This window comes from Globicephala melas, chromosome X (genome assembly GCF_963455315.2).
Source record: "Globicephala melas chromosome X, mGloMel1.2, whole genome shotgun sequence".
In the NCBI taxonomy this organism is placed as follows: Eukaryota; Metazoa; Chordata; class Mammalia; order Artiodactyla; family Delphinidae; genus Globicephala; species Globicephala melas.
The window spans coordinates 25,649,145-25,669,988 of record NC_083335.1 but is presented as its reverse complement, the minus strand read 5'-3'; positions in this window follow the sequence as shown (position 1 = coordinate 25,669,988).

The following is a 20,844-nucleotide window of genomic DNA, read 5'->3' as shown; positions in this document are numbered from 1 at the left end:
CTTCTAAGGTAAAGTGGCTATTCAGTTCTTTTGCTCATTTTGTATTGGTTTATCTTCTAAATTGGAAGAATTTAAAAAATCTAATCTGGATATAACTACTTCACTAGATATATGTTTTGCAAAAACTATCTCTTATTCTGTGACTTGTCTTTTCATTTCATTACCGGTGTCTTTTGAAGAACAAAAGTGTTAATTTCGATGAAGTCTAATTCATGTGGTTTTTTTCCTTTACTTAATTTTCATGCATTTTTGCATCATATCTCAGAAATCTTTGCCTAACCCAAGGTTGCAAAGATTTTCTTCTGTGTTTTTAATATAAGTTTGATAGTTTTAGACCAAACATTTATGTATTTAATACGTTTGAGTTAATTTTTGTATATAATATGAGGTAAGGTTTGAGGTTCTTTTTTGTTTTCTTTCTTTTTTCCTTTTATTTTTTTGAAAAGGAATATCCAATTGTTTTACCACTACTTGTTGAAAAGACTATCCTTTCCTCATTTAGTTACCTTGGCATCTTTGTCAGAAATCAATTGAATACATCCATAAAGGGCTGTTTCTGGACTGTCTGATTTGTACCATTGATCTATATGTCTATTTGTATGCCAATACTATACTTTCTTAATTACTGTAGTTTAATAGAAAGCCTTATAATCAGGCAGTATGACTTCCCCAACTTTGTTCCTCTTTTTAAATTATTTTGGTTATTCTCAATAGTTATTGTATATAATTTTTAGTATTAACTTCTCAATATCTACAAACAAATCTCTGGGACTGTTATTAGAATTTCATTGAATATATGGGCCCATTTGAGGAAAACTGCCTAATATTAAGTCTTTCAATCCACGAACTTGGGCTATTTCAAATTCGCTCTCAAGTATTTTTAGTTTGCACTGTACAGGTCTTGCAGTTTTGTTAAATTTATTAAATTTTTTTAATTGGAGTATAGTTGCTTTACAATATTGTGTTAGTTTCTACTGTACAGCAAAGTGAATCAGCTATACGTATACATATATCCCCTCTTTTTTGGATTTCCTTCTCATTTAGGTCACCACAGAGACTTGAGTAGAGTTTTCTGTGCTATACAATAGGTTCTCATTAGTTATCTATTTTATACATAGTATCAATAGTGTAGATATGTCAATCCCAATCTCCCAGTTCATCCAACCCCCCTTTCCCCCTTGGTACCCATACGTTTGTTCTGTACATCTGTGTCTATTTCTGCTTTGTAAATAAGATCGTCTATACCAATTTTTTCAGATTCCACATATATGTGTTAATATACGATATTTGTTTTTCTCTTTCTGACTTACTTCACTTTGTATGACAGTCTCTAGGTCCATCCATGTCTCTACAGATGACCCAGTTTCGTTCCTTTAAAATGTTTAATTTTTTTGATGTTATGTATCAAGAATGGATTTTGGATTTTCTCAATGATTTTTCTTTACCTGGTGAGATGGTATTACTGGTAACGTTTTGCAATTTTCTGGGTAAAGTTATTGTATATCTTTCTTTACTAGTGTTGTGGATTTTTAAACAGTCTTTTGACTTTATGTTATCTGTGATGTTATTGTAAATGGTATCACATTTAAATTTTATATTCTACTTTTCAGTTGGTGATGTAAAAAGTACAGACAGTCTTTGTAAATTGATATTTCTTTTGCATTGTTTATTCTCTCTAGAGTATTTAAAATAAAAATACTCTATTTTCTATTTAATTGATTTCTACTCTACTCTTTATTATTTCCTTTCTTCTGTATTAGAATTAGCTTGCTGTTCTTTTCAGCTGGCAGTTTAAATAATCGTTTTTCAGTCCTCTTTTCCAAAATAAGCATTTAAGGTTATTTATTTCCTTCTAAGTATAACTTTAGCTGCATCCCAAAAGATTTGATATGTGATATATCCATTATTGTCTAGTTACAGTTGTATTAAAATTTCCTTTTGATTTCTTCTTTGACCACATGACTTATTTAGCAGTGTATTACTTAATTTCCAAACACTTAGGGTTTTTCTACTTAAGATTTTGTAATTGATTTCAAGATTTTTCATTGGTGTCAGAAGATATAGTATTAATTATATCAACATGCTGGTCAATTTTTAATTTCTTCCATTTTTCCTGTTTTATGTACATATATATAGTTTATTATAGTATGAATATCCTGCACACATACACAGACACATACACACTGTATACACACACGAGATAGAGACAATGCAAAGATGGTGTTTTAGGTACATGTAAACTTAGAACTTTCTTGTCTTCCTAGTGAATTAAATCTTGTATAATTATGAATTTTTATTTGATCTCTTCTACTGGTTATCGCTATGAAAGCATTCGTTTTCATTGAAATTAAGAGAGCATTGCTGCCCAAAAGTCTCTTTTAAGAAAATGAAATGGAAAGTCAGAGAACAGGAGAAAATATTTATAAAACGTATCTGACAAAGTGTTTGTATTTAGAATATATAACAAACTGTTTCAAGTCAAGAATAAGAAGATAGACAACCCAATTAAAAAACTGAGAAAATATTTGAATGAAACATCACCATAGAAGATATAGATATGACAGATAAGCACATAAAAGATGCTCAGTGTCATTAGTCATTAGAAAAATGAAAATTAAAGTTGCAGTGGGATGCTGCTACATACCTATTCAAATGACTAATAAAACTGACAATACTGAAACTGTTAGCAGGATTTGGGGCAACAGGAATTCTCATACACTGCTGAGAGCAATGTGAAATGTTACAATCACTTTAGAAAAGTTTAACAGTTTACTAAAACAATAAACATATCTTCCATATGAATACACACCATTCCACTCCTAGCTATTTGCCCAAGAGAAAAAAAAAGTTATTTCAAAGCAAAGACCTGTACATAGAGGCTCATAGTAGCTTTATCTTTTTTTTTTTTAAACATCTTTATTGGAGTATAATTGCGTTACAGTGGTGTGTTAGTTTTTACTGTAAAACAAAGTAAATCAGCTATATGAGCACATATATCCCCATATCCCCTCCTTCTTGCACCTCCCTCCCAACCTCCCTATCCTCCCTCGAAGGTGGTCACAAAGCATCATGCTGATCTCCCTGTGCTATGCGGCTGCTTCCCACTAGCTATCTATTTTACATTTGGTAGTGTATATATGTCCATGCCACTCTCTCATTTTGTCCCAGCTTACCCTTCCCCTTCCCCGTGTCCTCAAGTCCATTCTCTATGTCTAAATCTTTATTCCTGTCCTGCCCCTAGATATATCAAAACCATTTTTTTTTTAGATTCCATATATCTGTGTTAGCATACGGTATTTGTTTTTCTCTTTCTGACTTACTTCACTCTGTATGACAGACTCTAGGTCCATCCACCTCACTACAAATAATTCAATTTTGTTTCTTTTTATGGCTGAGTAATATTCCGTTGTATATATGTGCCACATCTTCTTTATCCATTCATCTGTTAATGGACACTCAGGTTGCTTCCATGTCCTGGCTATTGTAAATAGAGCTGCAATGAACATTGTGGTACATGACTCTTTTTGAATTATGGTTTTCTCAGGGTATATGCCCAGTAGTGGGATTGCTGGGTCATATGGTAGTTCTATTTTTAGTTTTTAAGGAACCTCTATACTGTTCTCCATAGTGGCTGTACCAATTTACATTCCCACCAACAGTGCCAGAGGGTTCCCTTTTCTCTACACCCTCTCCAGCATTTATTGTTTGTAGATTTTTTGATGATGGTCATTCTGACTGGTGTGAGGTTATATTTCATTGTAGTTTTGATTTGCATTTCTCTAATGATTAGTGATGTTGAGCATCCTTTCATGTGTTTGTTGGCTGTCTGTATATCTTCTTTGAGAAATGTCTATTTAGGTCTTCTGCCCATTTTTGGATTGGGTTGTTTGCTTTTTTGATATTGAGCTGCATGAGCAGCCTGTAAATTTTGGAGATTAGTCCTTTGTCAGTTGCTTCATTTGCAAATATTTTCTCCCATTCTGAGGGTTGTCTTTTTGTCTTGTTTATGGTTTCCTTTGCTGTGCAAAAGCTTCTAAGTTTCATTAGTTCCCATTTGTTTATTTTTGGTTTTTTCCATTTCTGTAGGAGGTGGGTCAAAAAGGATCTTGCTGTGATTTATGTCATAGAGTGTTCTGCCTACCTTTGGCTCATAGTGTCTGGCCTTACACTTAGGTCTTTAATCCATTTTGAATTTACTTTTGTGTATGGTGTTAGGGAGTGATCTAATTTCATTCTTTACCTGTAGCTGTCCGGTTTTCCCAGCACCACTTATTGAAGAGGCTCTTTTCCCCATTGTATATTCTTGCCTCCTTTATCAAAAATAAAGTGTGCATGGGTTAATCTCTGGGCTTTCTATCCTGTTCCCATATGTGCATGGGTTAATCTCTGGGCTTTCCTGTTCCATTAATCTATGTTTCTGTTTTTGTGCCAGTACCATACTGTCTTGATTATTGTAGCTTTGTAGAGTAGTCTGAAGTCGGGGAGCCTGCTTCCTCCACCTCCGTTTTTCTTTCTGAAGATTACTTTGGCTATTCGGGGGCTTTTATGTTTCCATGCAATCTGTGAGATTTTTTGTTCTAGTTCTGTGAAAAATGCCAGTGGTCATTTGATAGAGATTGCATTGAATCTGTAGATTGCTTTGGGTAGTATAGTCATTTTCACAATGTTGATTCTTCCAATCCAAGAACATGGTATATCTCTCCATTTGTTTGTGTCATCTTTTATTTCTTTCATCAGTGTCTTCTAGTTTTCTGCATACAGGTCTTTTGTCTCCTTAGGTAGTTTTATTCCTAAGTATTTTATTCTTTTTGTTGCAGTGGTAAACAAGAGTGTTTCCTGAAATTCTCTTTCAGATTTTTCATCATTGGTGTATAGGAATGCAAGAGATTTCTGTGCATTAATTTTGTGTCCTGCTACTTCACCAAATTCATTGATTAGCTCTAGTAGTTTTCTGGTAGCATCTTTAGGATTCTCTATGTATAGTATCATGTCATCTGCAAACAGTGACAGCTTTACTTCTTCTTTTCTGATTTTGATCCCTTTTATTTCTTTTTCTTCTCTGATTGCTGTGGTTAAAACTTCCAAAACTATGCTGAATAATACTGGTGAGAGTGCGCAACCTTGTCTTGTTCCTGATCTTAGTGGAAATGGTTACAGTTTTTCACCATTGAAGACGATGTTGGCTGTGTGTTTGTCATATATGGCCTTTATTATGTGGAGGTAAGTTCCCTCTATGCCTACTTTCTGGAGGTTTTTTTTTATCATAAATGGCTGTTGAATTTTTTTGAAAGCTTTCTCTGCATCTGTTGAGATGATCATATGGTTTTTCTCCTTCAGTTTGTTAATATGGTGTATCACGTTTATTGATTTGCATATATTGAAGAATCCTTGCATTCCTGGGATAAACCCCACTTGATCATGGTGTATGATCCTTTTAATGTGTTGTTGGATTCTGTTTGCTAGTCTTTTGCTGAGGGTTTTTGCATGTATGTTCATCAGTGATATTGGCCTGTAGTGTTCTTTCTTTGTGACATCTTTGTAGGGTTTTCATATCAGGGTGATGGTGGCCTTGTAGCATGAGTTTGTGAGTGTCCCTCCCTCTGCTATGTTTTGGAAGAGTTTGAGAAGGATAGGTGTTAGCTCTTCTCTAAATGTTTGATAGAATTCACCTGTGAAGCCATCTGGTCCTGGGCTTTTGTTTGTTGGAAGATTTTTAATCATAGTTTCAGTTTCAGTGCTTGTGATTGGTCTGTTTATATTTTCTATTTCTTCCTGGTTCATTCTCAGAAGTTTGTGCTTTTCTAGGAATGTGTCCATTTCTTCAGGTTGTCCATTTTTTTCGCATTAGTTGCTTGTAGTAATCTCTCATGATCCTTTCTTTTTCTGCAGTGTCAGTTGTTACTTCTCCTTTTTCATTTCTAATTCTATTGATTTGAGTCTTCTCCCTTTTTTTCTTGATGTGTCTCACTAATGGTTTATCAATTTCGTTTATCTTCTCAAAGAACCAGATTTTAGTTTTATTGATATTTGTTATTGTTTCCTTCATTTGTTTTTCATTTATTTCTGATTTGATCTTTATGATTTCTTTCCTTCTGCCAGCTTTGGGGAGTTTTTGTTCTTCTTTCTCTAATTGCTTTAGGTGTAAGTTAGGTTGTTTATTTGAGGTGTTTCTTGAGACAGGATTGCATTGCTATAAACTTCCCTCTTAGAACTGCTTTTGCTGCATCCCATAAGTTTTGGGTCATCGTGTTTTCATTGTCATTTGTTTCTAGGTATTTTGTGATTTCCACTTTGATTTCATCAGTGATCTCTTGGTTATTAGGTCGTGTATTGTTTAGCTTCCATGTATTTTTATTTTTTAGAGATTTTTTCCTGTAATTGATATTTGTGATCTCTTGGTTATTAGGTCGTATATTGTTCAGCTTCCATGTATTTTTATTTTTTAGAGATTTTTTCCTGTAATTGATATTTAGTCTCATAGTGTTTTGGTCAGAAAAGATACTTCATGTGATTTCAATTTCCTTAAATTTACCAAGGCTTGATTTGTGACCCAGGATATGATCTATCCTGGAGAATGTTTATGAGCACTTGATAAAAATGTGTATTCTGCTGTTTTTGTATGGAACGTCCTATAAATATCAATTAAGTCCCTCTTGTTTAATGTATCATTTAAAGCTTGTGTTTCCTTATTTATTTTCAGTTTGGATGATCTGTCCGTTGGTGAAAGTGGGGTGTTAAAGTCCCCTACTATGATTGTGTTACTGTTGATGTCCCCTTTTATGGCTGTTAGCAATTGCCTTATGTATTGAGGTGCTCCTATGTTGGGTGCATACATATGTACAGTTGTTATATCTTCTTCTTGGATTGATCCCTTGATCATTATGTCATGTCCTTCTTTGTCTCTTGTAATAGTCCTTATTTTAAAGTCTATTTTGTCTGATATGAGAATTGCTACTCCAGCTTTCTTTTGATTTCTATTTGCATGGAATATTTTTTTCCATCCCCTCACTTTCAGTCTGTATGTGTCCCTAGGTCTGAAGTGGGTCTCTTGTAGACAGCATATATACGGGTCTTGTTTGTGTCTCCATTCAGCCAGTCTATGTCTTTTGGTTGGAGCTTTTAATTAATTTACATTTAAGGTAGTTATCGTTGTGTATGTTCCTATTACCATTTTCTTAATTGTTTTTGGTTTGTTATTGTAGGTCTTTTCCTCCTCTTGGGTTTCCTGCCTTGAGAAGTTCCTTTAGCATTTGTTGTAAAGCTGGTTTAGTGGTGCTGAATTCTCTTAGCTTTTGTTTGTCTGTAAAGATTTTAATATCTCCATCGAATGTGAATGAGATCCTTGCTGGGCAGAGTAATCTTGGTTGTAGGCTTTTCCCTTTCATCACTTTAAATATGTCTTGCCAGCCCCTTCTGGCTTGCAGAGTTTCTGCTGAAAGGTCAGCTGTTTACCTTATGGGGATTCCTTTGTATGTTACTTGTTGTTCTTCCCTTTGTTGCTCTTAATATATTTTCCTTGTATTTAATTTATGATAGTTTGATTACTATGTTTCTTGGCATGTTACTCCTTGTATTTATCCTGTATGGGACTCTCTGCACTTCCTGGACTTGACTGACTATTTCCGTTCCCATTTTAGGGAGGCTTTCAACTATAATCTCTTCAAATATTTTTTCAGCCCCTTTCTTTTTATCTTCTTCCTCCAGGACCCTTATAATTTGAATATTGGTGTGTTTAATGTTGTCCCCGAGGTCTCTGAGACTGTCCTCAATTCTTTTCATTCTTTTTTCTTTATTCTGCTCCGTGGTAGTTATTTCCACTGTTTTATCTTCCAGGTCACTTATCTGTTCTTCTGCCTCAGTTATTCTGCTATTGATTCCTTCTAGAGAATTTTTAATTTCATTTATTGTGTTGTTCATCGTTGCTTGTTTCCTCTTTAGTTCTTCTACATCCGTGTTAAACGTTTCTTGTATTTTCTGCATTCTATTTCCTAGGTATTGGATCATCTTTACTATCATTCCTCTCAATTGTTTTTCAGGTAGACTGCCTATTTCCTCTTCATCTGTCTGGTCTGGTTTTTACCTTGCTCCTTCATCTGCTGTGTTTTTCTCTGTTTTCTCATTTTGCTTAACTTAATGTTTTGGGGTCTCCTTTTCACAGGCTGCATGTTCATAGTTCTCGTTGTTTTTGGTGTCTTACCCCAGTGGGTAAGGTCGGTTCAATGGGTTGTGCAGCCTTCCTGGTGGAGGGGACTGGTGCCTGTGTTCTGGGGGATGAAGCTAGATCTTGTCTTTCTTGTGGGCAGAACCGTGTCCGGTGGTGTGTTTTGGGGTGTCTGTGACCTTATTATGATTTTAGGCAGCCTGTCTGCTAATGGACGGGATTGTGTTCCTGTCTTGCTAGTTGTTCGGCATAGGGTGTCCAACACTGTAGCTTGCTGGTTATTGAGTGGAGCTGGGTCTTAGCGTTGAGATCGAGGTCTCTGGGAGAGCTTTCGCCATTTAATATAACGTGGAGCTGGGAGGGCTCTGGTGGACCAATGTCCTGAACTCGGCTCTCCCACCTTAGAGGCCCAGGCCTGACACTCGACCGTAGCACCAAGACCCTGTCAGCCACACGGCTGAGAAGAAAAGGGCGAAAAGAAGAAAGAAAGAAAGAAAGGAAGGAAGGAAGAGAGAGAGAGAGAGAGAGGGAGGGAGGGAGGGAGGAAAGGAAAGAAAGAAAGGAAGGAAGGAAGGAGGAAAGAAAAGAATATAAAGTTATTGGGCTTCCCTGGTGGTGCAGTGGTTGAGAGTCTGCCTGCTCGTGCAGGGGACATGGGTTCGTGCCCCAGTCCGGGAAGATCCTACATGCCGTGGAGCGGCTGGGCCTGTGAGCCACGGCTGCTGGGCCTGCGCGTCCGGAGCCTGTGCTTCACAATGGGAGAGCCCACAACAGTGAGAGGCCCGCGTACTGCAAAAAAAAAAAAAAAAAAAAAAAAAAAAGAATATAAAGTTATTAAAATAAAATTTTTTAAAAAACTATTAAAAATTAAAAAAAATAGTAAAATGAAAGAAGAGAGCAACCAAAACAAATCCACCAATGATAAGAAATACTAAAAACTATACTAAAACAAACAAAAAGGACAGACAGCACCCTCGGACAAATGGTAAAAGCAAAGCTATACAGACAAAATCACACAATGAAGCATATGCATACACACTCACAAAAAGAGAAAAAGGAAAAAATTATATACGTCGTTGCGCTCAACGTCCACTGCCTCAATTTTGGGACGATTCCTTGTCTGTTCAGGTATTCCACAGATGGAGCGTACATCAAGTTGATTGTGGAGCTTTAATCCGCTGCTTCTGAGGCTGCTGGGAGGAATTTCCCTTTCTCTTCTTTGTTCGCACAGCTCCCGGGGTTCAGCTTTGGATTTGGCCCTGCCTCTGCGTGTTGGTCGCTGGAGGGCGTCTGTTCTTTGCTCAGGCAGGACGGGGTTAAAGGAGCAGCTGATGAAGGGGCTCTGGCTCACTCAGGCCGGGAGGAGGGAGGGGTAAGGAATGCAGGGTAAGCCTGCAGTGGCAGATGCCAGCGTGACATTCCAACAGCCCCGAGGCGTGCAGTGTGTTCTCCCGGGGAAGTTGTCCCTTGATCTCAGAACCCTGGCAGTGGCTGGCTGCACAAGCTCCCAGGAGGGGAGGTGTGGATAGTGACCTGTGCTTGCACATGGGCTTTTTCGTGGCTGCAGCAGCAGCCTCTGCATTTCAGGCCCATTTCTGGTGTCCGCACTGATATCCATGGTTCGTGCCCATGTCTGGAGCTCCTTTAGGCAGTGCTCTGAATTCCCTCTCCTCGTGCATCCCGAAACAATGGTCTCTTGCCTCCTCAGAAGTTCCAGACTTTTTCCCAGACTCCCTCCCATCTAGCTGTGGTGCACTAGCCCCCTTCAGGCTGTGTTCATGCAGCGAATCCCAGTCCTCTCCCTGGGATCTGACCTCCGAAGTCGGAGCCTCAGCTCCCAGCCCTGGCCAGTCCCACCTGGCGGGTGAGCAGACAAGCCTCTCAGGCTGATGAGTGCTGGTTGGCCCCGATCTGTGCGGAATGTCTCCACTTTGCTCTTTGCACCCCTGTTGCTGCGCTCTCCTCTGTGGCTCCGAAGCTTCTTCCCCCCTGCCACCGCTGTCTCTGCCAGTGAAGGGGTTTCCTAGTGTGTGGAAACTTTTCCCCCTTGACAGCTCCCTCCCACTGGTGAAGATCCGGTCCCTATTCTTTTGTCTCTGTTTTTTCTTTTTTCTTTTGTCCTACCCAGGTACGTGGGGAGTTTCTTGCCTTTTGGGAGGTCTGAGGACTTCTGCTAGTGTTCAGTAGGTGTTCTGTAGGGGTTGTTCCACATGTAGATGTATTTCTGATGTATTTGTGGAGAGGAAGGTGATCTCCACGTTTCACTCCTCTGCCATCTTGACGGTTTCCGAACCTTATTAATTTTTGTATGTCAGTTGAACCTTAATAAAGATGGTAAAAGAGGCATTTTCTTTCTTGGACAGAGGACTCAATATCATAAACTGTCATTTATTTCAATTTAAAATAATACATATAGAAAAGTGAGAAAAAGCAATTAAGTGAGAAAAGCTGTGAAAAAGAAAAAAACAGCAGAAATTCGGTAGTTCAGGACTTAAAGGGACAACATCAGGCTAAGGTGAATTTGTCTCTTGACTGGTTTAAGGTAATCTGTACCCTCTCAGGTAACTTGAAATAGTGAGATAACATTGAGAGCCTCATTGAGTATTTCCACAAAGTGACTTTCATCAATCAAAACTTAGCACATATACCAAAACACACAACAGTGAATAAACAGACAGTATTTAAAAAAACAGAAAATACATGTAGTGAATTTATCATACGTGGACCTTAAAATAGCTCTGATTTATTCTCTAAAAAATAAAGGAATGTGTAGAAATTTTATTGGCATTCTGAAATTTTAAAAAATGCAGTAATTGAAATTGAGAGATCAACAGATGTGGTTAAGGGCAGATTAGACAATTGAAAAAGAGACAGTTGCTGTACTGGAAAGTAGGCCAGTGGAAAACAATTGGGATAAAGCACAGAGAACAAATAAAGCATAGCATGTGAGATACATATATAACACTGTGAAAAAAAATGTGTGTATATATAATTATATATATATATATATTTGAGTTCCAGAAGGAGAGGATAGAGAATAGGACAAAAACAATACCTGAAGAGCTAATGGCCAAGAATTTTCCAAAACTGATGGAGAATATTGAAGCACAGATTCAAAGAGTGATATGGTCTTTGGAGAAGCATCTATTCAATTTTCGTCTCAATTTAAAATAGAGCTTGTCCTTAAAAAGAAACGAAATTGAGTTATTTGTAGTGAGGTGGATGGACCTAGAGTCTGTCATACAGAGTGAAGCAAGTCAGAAAGAGAAAAACAAATACTATATGCTAACACATATATATGGAATCTAAAGAAAGAAATGGTTCTGATGAACCTAGGGACAGGAGAGGAATAAAGATGCAGGTGTAGAGAATGGACTTGAGGACATGGGGAGGGGCAAGGGTAAACTGGGACAAACTGAGAGAGTAGCATGGACATATATACACTACCAAATATAAAATAGATAGCTAGTGGTAAGCAGCTGCATTGCACAGGGAGATCAGCTCGGTGCTTTGTGACCACCTAGAGGGGTAGGATAGGGAGGGAGGGTGGGAGGGAGATGCAAGAGGGAGGGAATATGGGGATATATGTATACATATAGCTGATTCACTTTGTTATACAGCAGAAACTGACACAACATTGTAAAGCAATTATACTCCAATAAAGATGTTAAAAAAAATAAAAAAAAATAGAGCTTGTTAGATAGAGGTGATAATTGCACAGTTCAATGAATATACTAAAACCCACTGCATTATACTATTTAAAAGGGGGAATTTTATGGTTTTTAAGTCATATGTTAATAAACCAGTTATTTCTTTAAAACCTGTAAATAAATAAATAAAATTGAGCTTGTTAGTTTTGAGTTTCAAGAGCTCTTTCTATACTATGTGAAAATGTACTTGATCAGGTAAGTAATTTGCAAATATTTTCCCCAGTCTGTGGCTTATTTTTTTGCCCTTTTTCTAGTGTATTTTGTGCATCTAAAGTTTTTTTTAATTTGGTAAATTCTTATTTATTGATTCTTTTATGGGTCATGCTTTTTGTATAATACCTAAGAACAACAGTGACAAAGAGCAGTTTAGTGATTTGCTGTAGGGTTGTTTCAGCATCATTTGTTTTTGTTTTTTAAAAAATATTTATTTATTTATTTGGTTGCACTGGGTTTTAGTTGTCGCAGGTGGCTTCCTTGTGGCTCATGGGCTCCTTAGTTGTGGCTTGCCGGCTCCTTAGTTGCAGCATGTGGGCTCCTTAGTTGCAGCAGTCTGGCTCCTTAGTTGAGGCTCCAGGTCTCCTTAGTTGCAGCTTGCAGGCTCTTAGTTTTGGCTCATTGGCTCCTTAGTTGTGGAATGTGGGCTCCTTAGTTGTGGCATGTGAACTCTTTGTTTCAGCACACATGTGGGTTCTCGTTCCCTGTCCAGGGATCACACCCAGGCCCCCTGCACTGGGGGCACAGAGTCTTATCTCCTACGCCACCAGGGAAGTCCCTCAGCATCATTTGTTGAGACTACGACCCTTTATTCATTTAATTGTCTTTACAATTTGTCAAAAATTCATTAAACATATGTGTTTTCTCATTCTGGACTGTCTCTTCTGTTTCTTTAGTATGTATTTCAACTATTTTGCCTATACTGAACTGTGTTAAATACTGTAGCTTTAAGTCTTAGTGTAATGTAAGCCCTCCAGCTTTGTAATTTTAAAAATAATTTTTGGTCAATCTACCTCCTTTGTCATTTCATGTAAATTTTAGAATAACCTTGTTTTCAGATACAAAGTAATCTTGTTAGAATTGGATTAAATCTATCAATTTAGAGAGAATATAATCAACATGTACACTGAATCTTTACATATGAGTTTTCATATCATAAGAACATAATATATCTGTTTAGGTTTTCTTTCATTTCCTTCATCAGTATTTTGTACTTACCTACATACTGTTCCAGCACATTATTTACTTAGATTTATTCCTAGTATTTCCCTTTATTAGGCTGTTGTAAATTGTACTTAAGAAAATTTTGGTTTCCAGCTGTTCATTGCTAGTATATAGAAATAAAATTAATGTTTTGTACATTGACCTTGTTTCTTGCGACTTAGCAAGAACTTATTCTAGGAGCATTTTTAGATTCTTATTGTTGTTACTACTAGGAGCATTTTTAGATTCTTTGTGCCTTTCTACATAGACAATCATATAATCTAAATAGGGACAGGTTTAATATTTTAATCTTAACGGAAAAGATAAATGATAAAACAGCATATCTTTGTTATTGATTTCTAATTTAATACTATTGTGGATATACAAGATAATTTATATGATTTTAATCTTTTAAAATTTATTGATACTTGTTTCCTTGGCACAGAATATGATCTATCTTGGTAAATGTTCTGTGTGTACTTGGAAAGACTATTCTGCTGTTGCTGGGTAGAGGGTTCTATTAATGTCAATTAGGTCAATTTGATTGATATGGTGCTTCAAGTATTCTGTATCTTTATTGATTTTCTGTCTACTTGTTCAATACGTTATTGAGAGAATTATATTTAAGTCTCCAATCATAACTGTGTATTTTTCTATTTCTCCTTGTAGCTCTATCAATTTTTATTTCATGTATTTTGCAGCTCTATTTATTAATCGCATAAGCTGTTATGATTGTTATGTCCTCTTGATAAGTTGACCCCTTTACTGTTACAAAATGAACTTCTTTATCCCTAGTCATATATTATAATATTACTAATATATATAGTATAATATATATTTATGTTTTAATATAATATACAAAGTAATCTTTGTATTGAAATTTACTTTGTATTATACTAATAGACCTATTCTAGCTTCCTTTTGGTATTTTCATAGTATATATGTATACATGCTATTACTTTTAGACCATCTTTGTATCAAAATTTGGTTTTCTTTGTCTTTTTTTAACATCTTTATTAGAGTATAATTGCTTTACAATGGTGTGTCAGCTTCTGCTTTATAACAGAGTGAATCATTTATACATATACATGTGTCCTCATATCTCTTCCCTCTTGCATCTCCCTCCCTCCCACCCTCTCTATCCCACCCCTATAGGTGGTCACAAAGCACTGAACTGATCTCCCTGTGCTATGTGGCTGCTTCCTACTAGCTATCTATTTCACATTTGGTAGTGTATATATGTCTATGCCACTCTCTCACTTTGTGCCAGCTTACCCATACTCCTCCCCATATCCTCAAGTCCATTCTCTAGTAGGTCTGCATCTTTATTCCTGTCTTGCCCCTAGTTTCTTCTGACCATATATATATATATATATTTTAGATTCCATATATATGTGTTAGCATACGGTATTTGTTTTTCTCGTTCTGACTTACTTCACTCTGTATGACAGTCTCTAGGTCCATCCACCTCACTACAAATAACTCAGTTTCATTCCTTTTTATGGCTGAGTAATATTCCATTGTATATATGTGCCACATCTTCTTTATCCATTCATCTGTTGATGGACACTTAGGGTGCTTCCATGTCCTGGCTATTGTAAATAGAGCTGCAGTGAACATTGTGGTACATGACTCTTTTTGAATTATGGTTTTCTCAGGGTATATGCCCAGTAGTGGGATTGCTGGGTCATATGGTAGTTTTATGTTTAGTTTTTTAAGGAACCTCCATACTGTTCTGCATAGTGGCTGTATCAATTTACATTCCCACCAACAGTGCAAGAGGGTTCCCTTTTCTCCACACCCTCTCCAGCATTTATTGTTTGTAGATTTTTGATGATGGCCATTCTGACCGGTGTGAGATGATATCTCATTGGAGTTTTGATTTTCATTTCTCTAATGATAATGATGTTGAGCATTCTTTCATGTGCTTGTTGGCTATCTGTATATCTTCTTTGGAGAAATGTCTCTTTAGCTTTTCTACCAATTTTTCGATTGGGTTGTTTGTATTTTTGATATTGAGCTGCATGAGTTCCTTGTATGTTTTGGATATTAATCCTTTGTCCGTTGCTTCATTTCCAAATATTTTCTCCCATTCTGAGGGTTGTCTTTTGGTCTTGTTTATGGTTTTCTTTGCTGTGCAAAAGATTTGCAGTTTCATTAGGTCCCATTTGTTTATTTTTGTTTTTATTTCCATTTGTCTAGGAGGTGGGTCAGAAGGGATCTTACTGTGATTTATGTCACAGAGTGTTCTGCCTAGGTTTTCCTCTAAGAGTTTGATGGTGTCTGGCCTTACATTTAGGTCTTTAATCCATTTTGAGTTTATTTTTGTGTATGGTGTTAGGGAGTGTTCTAATTTCATTCTTTTACATGTAGCTGTCCAGTTTTCCCAACACCACTTATTGAGGAGGCTGTCTTTTCTCCATTGTATATTTTTGCCTCCTTTATCAAAGATAAGGTGACCATATGTGTGTGGGTTTATCTCTGGGCTTTCTATCCTGTTCCATTGATCTATATTTCTGTTTTTGTGCCAGTACCATACTCTCTTGTTTACTGTAGCTTTGTCATATAGTCTGACGTCAGGGAGCCTGATTCCTCCAGCTCCGTTTTTCATTCTAAGATTGCTTTGGCTATTCGGGGGCTTTTGTCTTTCCATACAAATGGTGAAATTATTTGTTCTAGTTCTGTGAAAAATGCCACTGGTAGTTTGATAGGGATTGCATTGAATCTGTAGATTGCTTTGGGTAGTAGAGTCATTTTCACAATGTTGATTCTTCCAATCCAAGAACATGATATATCTCTCCATTTATTTGTATCATCTTTAATTTCTTTCATCAGTGTCTTATAATTTTCTGCATACAGGTCTTTTGTCTCCTTAGGTAGGTTTATTCCTAGGTATTTTATTCTTTTTGTTGCAGTGGTAAATGGGAGTGTTTTCGTAATTTCACTTTCAGATTTCTCATCATTAGTGTATAGGAATGCCAGAGATTTCTGTGCATTAATTTTGTATCCTGCTACTATACCAGATTCATTGATTAGCTCTAGTAGTTTTCTAGTAGCATCTTTAGGATTCTCTATGTATATTATCATGTCATCTGCAAACAGTGACAGCTTTATGTCTTCTTTTCCGATTTGGATTCCTTTTATTTCCTTTTATTCTCTGATTGTTTCGGCTAAAACTTCCAAAACTCTGCTGAATAATAGTGGTAAGAGTAGGCAACCTTGTCTTGTTCCTGATCTTAGTGGAAATGGTTTCAGTTTTTCACCATTGAGGACGATGTTGGCTGTGGGTTTGTCATATATGGCCTTTATTATGTTGAGGAAAGGTCCCTCTATGCCTACTTTCTGCAGGGTTTTTATCATAAATAGGTGTTGAATTTTGTCAAAAGCTTTCTCTGCATCTGTTGAGATGATCATATGGTTTTTCTCCTTCAATTTGTTAATATGGGGTATCACGTTGATTGATTTGTGTATATTGAAGAATCCTTGCATTCCTGGAATAAACCCCACTTGATCATGGTGTATGATCCTTTTAATGTGCTGTTGGACTCTGTTTGCTAGTATTTGTTGAGGATTTTTCTATCTATGTTCATCAGTGTTATTGGCCTGTGGTTTTCTTTCGTTGTGACATCTTTGTCTGGTTTTCTTATCAGGGTGATGGTGGCCTCGTAGCATGAGTTTGGGAGTGTCCCTACTTCTGCTATGTTTGGAAGAGTTTGAGAAGGATAGTTGTAAGCTCTTCTCTAAATGTTTGATAGAATTCACCTGCGAAGCCATCTGGTCCTGAGCTTTTGTTTGTTGGAAGATTTTTAATCACAGTCTCAATTTCAGTGCTTGTGATTGGTCTGTTCATATTTTCTATTTCTTCCTGGTTCAGTCTCGGAAGGTTGCGCATTTCTAAGAATTTGTCCATTTCTTCCAGGTTGTCCATTTTCTTGGCATAGAGTTGCTTGTTGTAATCTCTCATGGTCCTTTGTATTTCTGCAGTGTCAGTTGTTACTTATCCTTTTTCATTTCTAACTCTATTGATTTGAATCTTCTCCCTTTTTTCTTGATGAGTCTGGCTAATGGTTTATTAATTTTGTTTACGATCTCAAAGAACCAGCTTTTAGTTTTATTGATCTTTGCTATCATTTCCTTCATTTCTTTTTCATTTATTTGTGATCTGATCTTTATGATTTCTTTCCTTCTGCTAACTTTGGGTTTTTTTTGTTCTTCTTTCTCTAATTGCTTTAGGTGTAAGGTTAGGTTGTTTTATGTTTCTTGTTTTTTAGGTAGGATTGAATTGCTATAAACTTCCCCCTTAGAACTGCTTTTGCTGCATCCCATAGGTTTTGGGTCGTCGTGTTTTCATTGTCATTTGTTTCTAGGTATTTTTTGGTTTCCTCTTAGATTTCTTCAGTGATCTCTTGGTTATTAAGTAGTGTATTGTTTACCCTCCATGTTTGTGTATTTTTTACAGATTTTTTCCTGTAATTGATATCTATTCTCACAGCATTCTGGTCAGAAAAGATACTTGATACAATTTCAACTTTCTTAAATTTACCAAGGCCTGATTTGTGATCCAAGATATGATGTATTTTGGAGAATGTTCCATGAGCACTTGAGAAGAATGTGTATTCTGTTGTGTTTAGTTGGGATGTCCTATAAATATCAATTAAGTTCGTCTTGTTTAATGTATTATTTAAAGCTTGTGTTTCGTTATTTAGTTTACATTTTGCATGATCTGTCCATGGTGACAGTGGGGTGTTAAAGTCCCCTACTCTGATTGTGTTACTGTCGATTTCCCCTTTTATGGCTGTTAGTATTTGCCCTATATATTGAGGTGCTCATATGTTGGGTGCATAAATATTTACAATTGTTATATCTTCTTCTTGGATCAATCCCTTGATCATTATGTATTGTCCTTCTTTGTCTCTTCTAATTGTCTTTATTTTAAAGTCTGTTTTGTCTGATATGAGAATTGCTACTCCAGCTTTCTTCTGATTTCCATTTGCATGGAATATCTTTTTCCATCCCCTTACTTTCAGTCTATATGTGTCCCTAGGTTTGAAGTGGGTCTCTTGTAGACAACATATATATGAGTCTTCTTTTTGTATCCATCCAGCCAGTCCAAGTCTGTTGGTTGGAGCATTTAATCCATTTACATTTAAAGTACTTATCGATGTGTGTTCCTATTCTCATTTTCTTAATTGTTTTGGGTTTGTTAATGCAGGTGTTTTCCTTCTCTTGTGTTTCCTGCCTAGAGAAGTTCCTTTAGCATTTGTTGTAAAGCTGGTTTGGTGGTGCTGAATTCTCTTAGCTTTTGCTTGTCTGTAAAGGTTTTAATTTCTCCCTCAAATCTGAATTAGATCCTTGCTGGGTAGAGTAATCTTGGTTGTAAGTTTTTCTCCTTCATCGCTTTAAATATGTCCTGCCACTCCCTTCTGACTTGCAGAGTTTCTGCTGAAAGATCAGCTGTTAACATTATGGGGATTCCCTTGTGTGTTATTTGTTGTTTTTCCCTTGCTGCTTTTAATAGTTTTTCTTTGTATTTATTTTTTGATAGTTTGATTAATGTGTGTCTTGGCATGTTTCTCCTTTGTTATATCCTGTATAGCACTCTCTGTGCTTCCTGGACTTGATTAACTATTTCCTTTCCCATATTAAGGAAGTTTTCAACTATAATCTCATCAAATATTTTCTCAGTCCCTTTCTTTTTCTCTTCTTCTTCTGGGACCCCTATAATTCGAATATTGGTGCATTTAATATTGTCCCAGAGGTCTCTGAGACTGTCCTCAATTCTTTTCATTTTTTTTCCTTTACTCGGCTCTGCAGTAGTTATTTCTACTATTTATCTTCCAGGTCACTTATCCGTTTTTCTGCCTCAGGTATTCTGCTATTGATTCCTTTTAGAGAATTTTTTATTTCATTTATTGTGCTGTTCATCACTGTTTGTTTGCTCTTTAGTTCTTCTAGGTCCTTGTTGAACGTTTCTTGTATTTTCTCTCTTCTGTTTCCAAGATTTTGGATCATCTTTACTATCATTATTCTGAATTGTTTTTCAGGTAGGCTTCCTATTTCCTCTTCGTTTGCTAGGTCTGGCAGTTGTTTGCCTTGCTCCTTAATCTGCTGTGTGTTTTTCTGTGTTCTCATTTTGTTTAACTTTCTGTGTGTGGTCTCCTTTTTGCAGGCTGCAGGTTCATAGTTCCCCTTGTCTTATGTGTCTGTCCCCAGTGGCTAAGGTTGGTGTAGTAGGTTGTGCAGGCTTCCTGGTGGAGGGAAGTAGTGCCTGTGTTCTGGTGGATGAGGCTGGATCTTGTCTTTCTGGTGGGCAGGTCCACGTCTGGTGGTGTGTTTTGGGGTGTCTGTGGCCTTATTATGATTTTAGGCAGCCTCTCTGCTATTGGATGGGGTTGAGTTCCTATCTTGCTAGTTGTTTGGCATAGGGTGTCCAGCACTGTAGCTTGCTGGTCGTTGAGTGAAGCTGGGTGCTGGCGTTGAGATGGAGATCTCTGGGAGATTTTTGCCATTTGATAGTACATGGAGCTGGGAGGTCTCTGATGGACCAGTGTCCTGAACTTGGCTCTCCAACCTCAGAGTCATGGCCCTGATGCCTGGCTTGAGCACCGTGAGCCTTTCGTCCACACGGCTCAGAATAAAAGGGAGAAAAAATAGAAAGAATGAAAGAAAGAAAGAAGATAAAATAAAATAAAATAAGATAAATTAAAATGAAGTTAATAAAATAAAAATAAAAAATATTTATTAAGAAAGATTTTTAAAAAGTAAAACTACAAAACAAAACAAAAATAAACAGACAGAGAGAACCCTAGGACAAATTGTAAAAGGAAAGCTATACAGACAAAATCACACATAGAAGCATACACACACAAACTCAAAAAGAGAAAAAGGGAAAAAAATATATATATCTTCGCTCCCAATGTCCACCTCCTCAATTTGGGATTATTTGTTGTCTATTCAGGTATTCCACAGATGCAGCGTACATCAAGTTGATTGTGGAGATTTAATCCTCTGCTCCTGATGCTGCTGGGAGAGATTTCCCTTTCTCTTCTTTATTCACACAGCTCTTGGTTTTCAGCTTTGGATTTGGCCCTGCCTCTGCATGTAGGTCACCTGAGGGCGTCTGTTCTTAGCTCAGACAAGATGGGGTTAAAAGAGCAGCTGATTTGTCTGCTCTGGCTTACTCTGGCTGGGGGAGGGAAGGGTAAGGATGTGGGGCAAGCCTGCGGCGGCAGAGGCCAGTGTGACGTTGCACCAGCCTGAGGCACGCTGTGTGTTCTCCCGGGGAAGTTGTCCCTGGATCACGGGACCCTGACAGTGGCGGTCTGCACAGGCTCCCGGGAGGGCAGGTGTGGAGAGTGCCCTGTGCTTGCACACAGGCTTCTTGGTGGCCTGATAGCCGTGGCTCGCACCCATCTCTGGAGCTCCTTTAAGCAGCGCTCTTAATCTCCTCTCCTCTCGAACCAGGAAACAAAGAGGCAAGAGAAAGTCTCTTGCTTCTTTGGCAGGTCCAGACGTTTTCCCTGACTCCCTCCCAGCTTGCTGTGGTGCAGTTGCCCCTTCAGGCTGTGTTCACGCCGCCAACCCCCGTCCTCTCCCTGGGATCTGTCCGAAGCCTGAGCCTCAGCTCCCAGCCCCCGCCCGCCCCGGCGGGTGAGCAGACAGGCCTCTAGGGCTGATGAGTGCTGGTCTGCGCCGATCATCTGTGCGGGAATCTCTCTGCTTGGCCCTCTGCACCCCTGTTGCTGCGCTCTCCTCTGTGGCTCCGAAGCTCCCCCG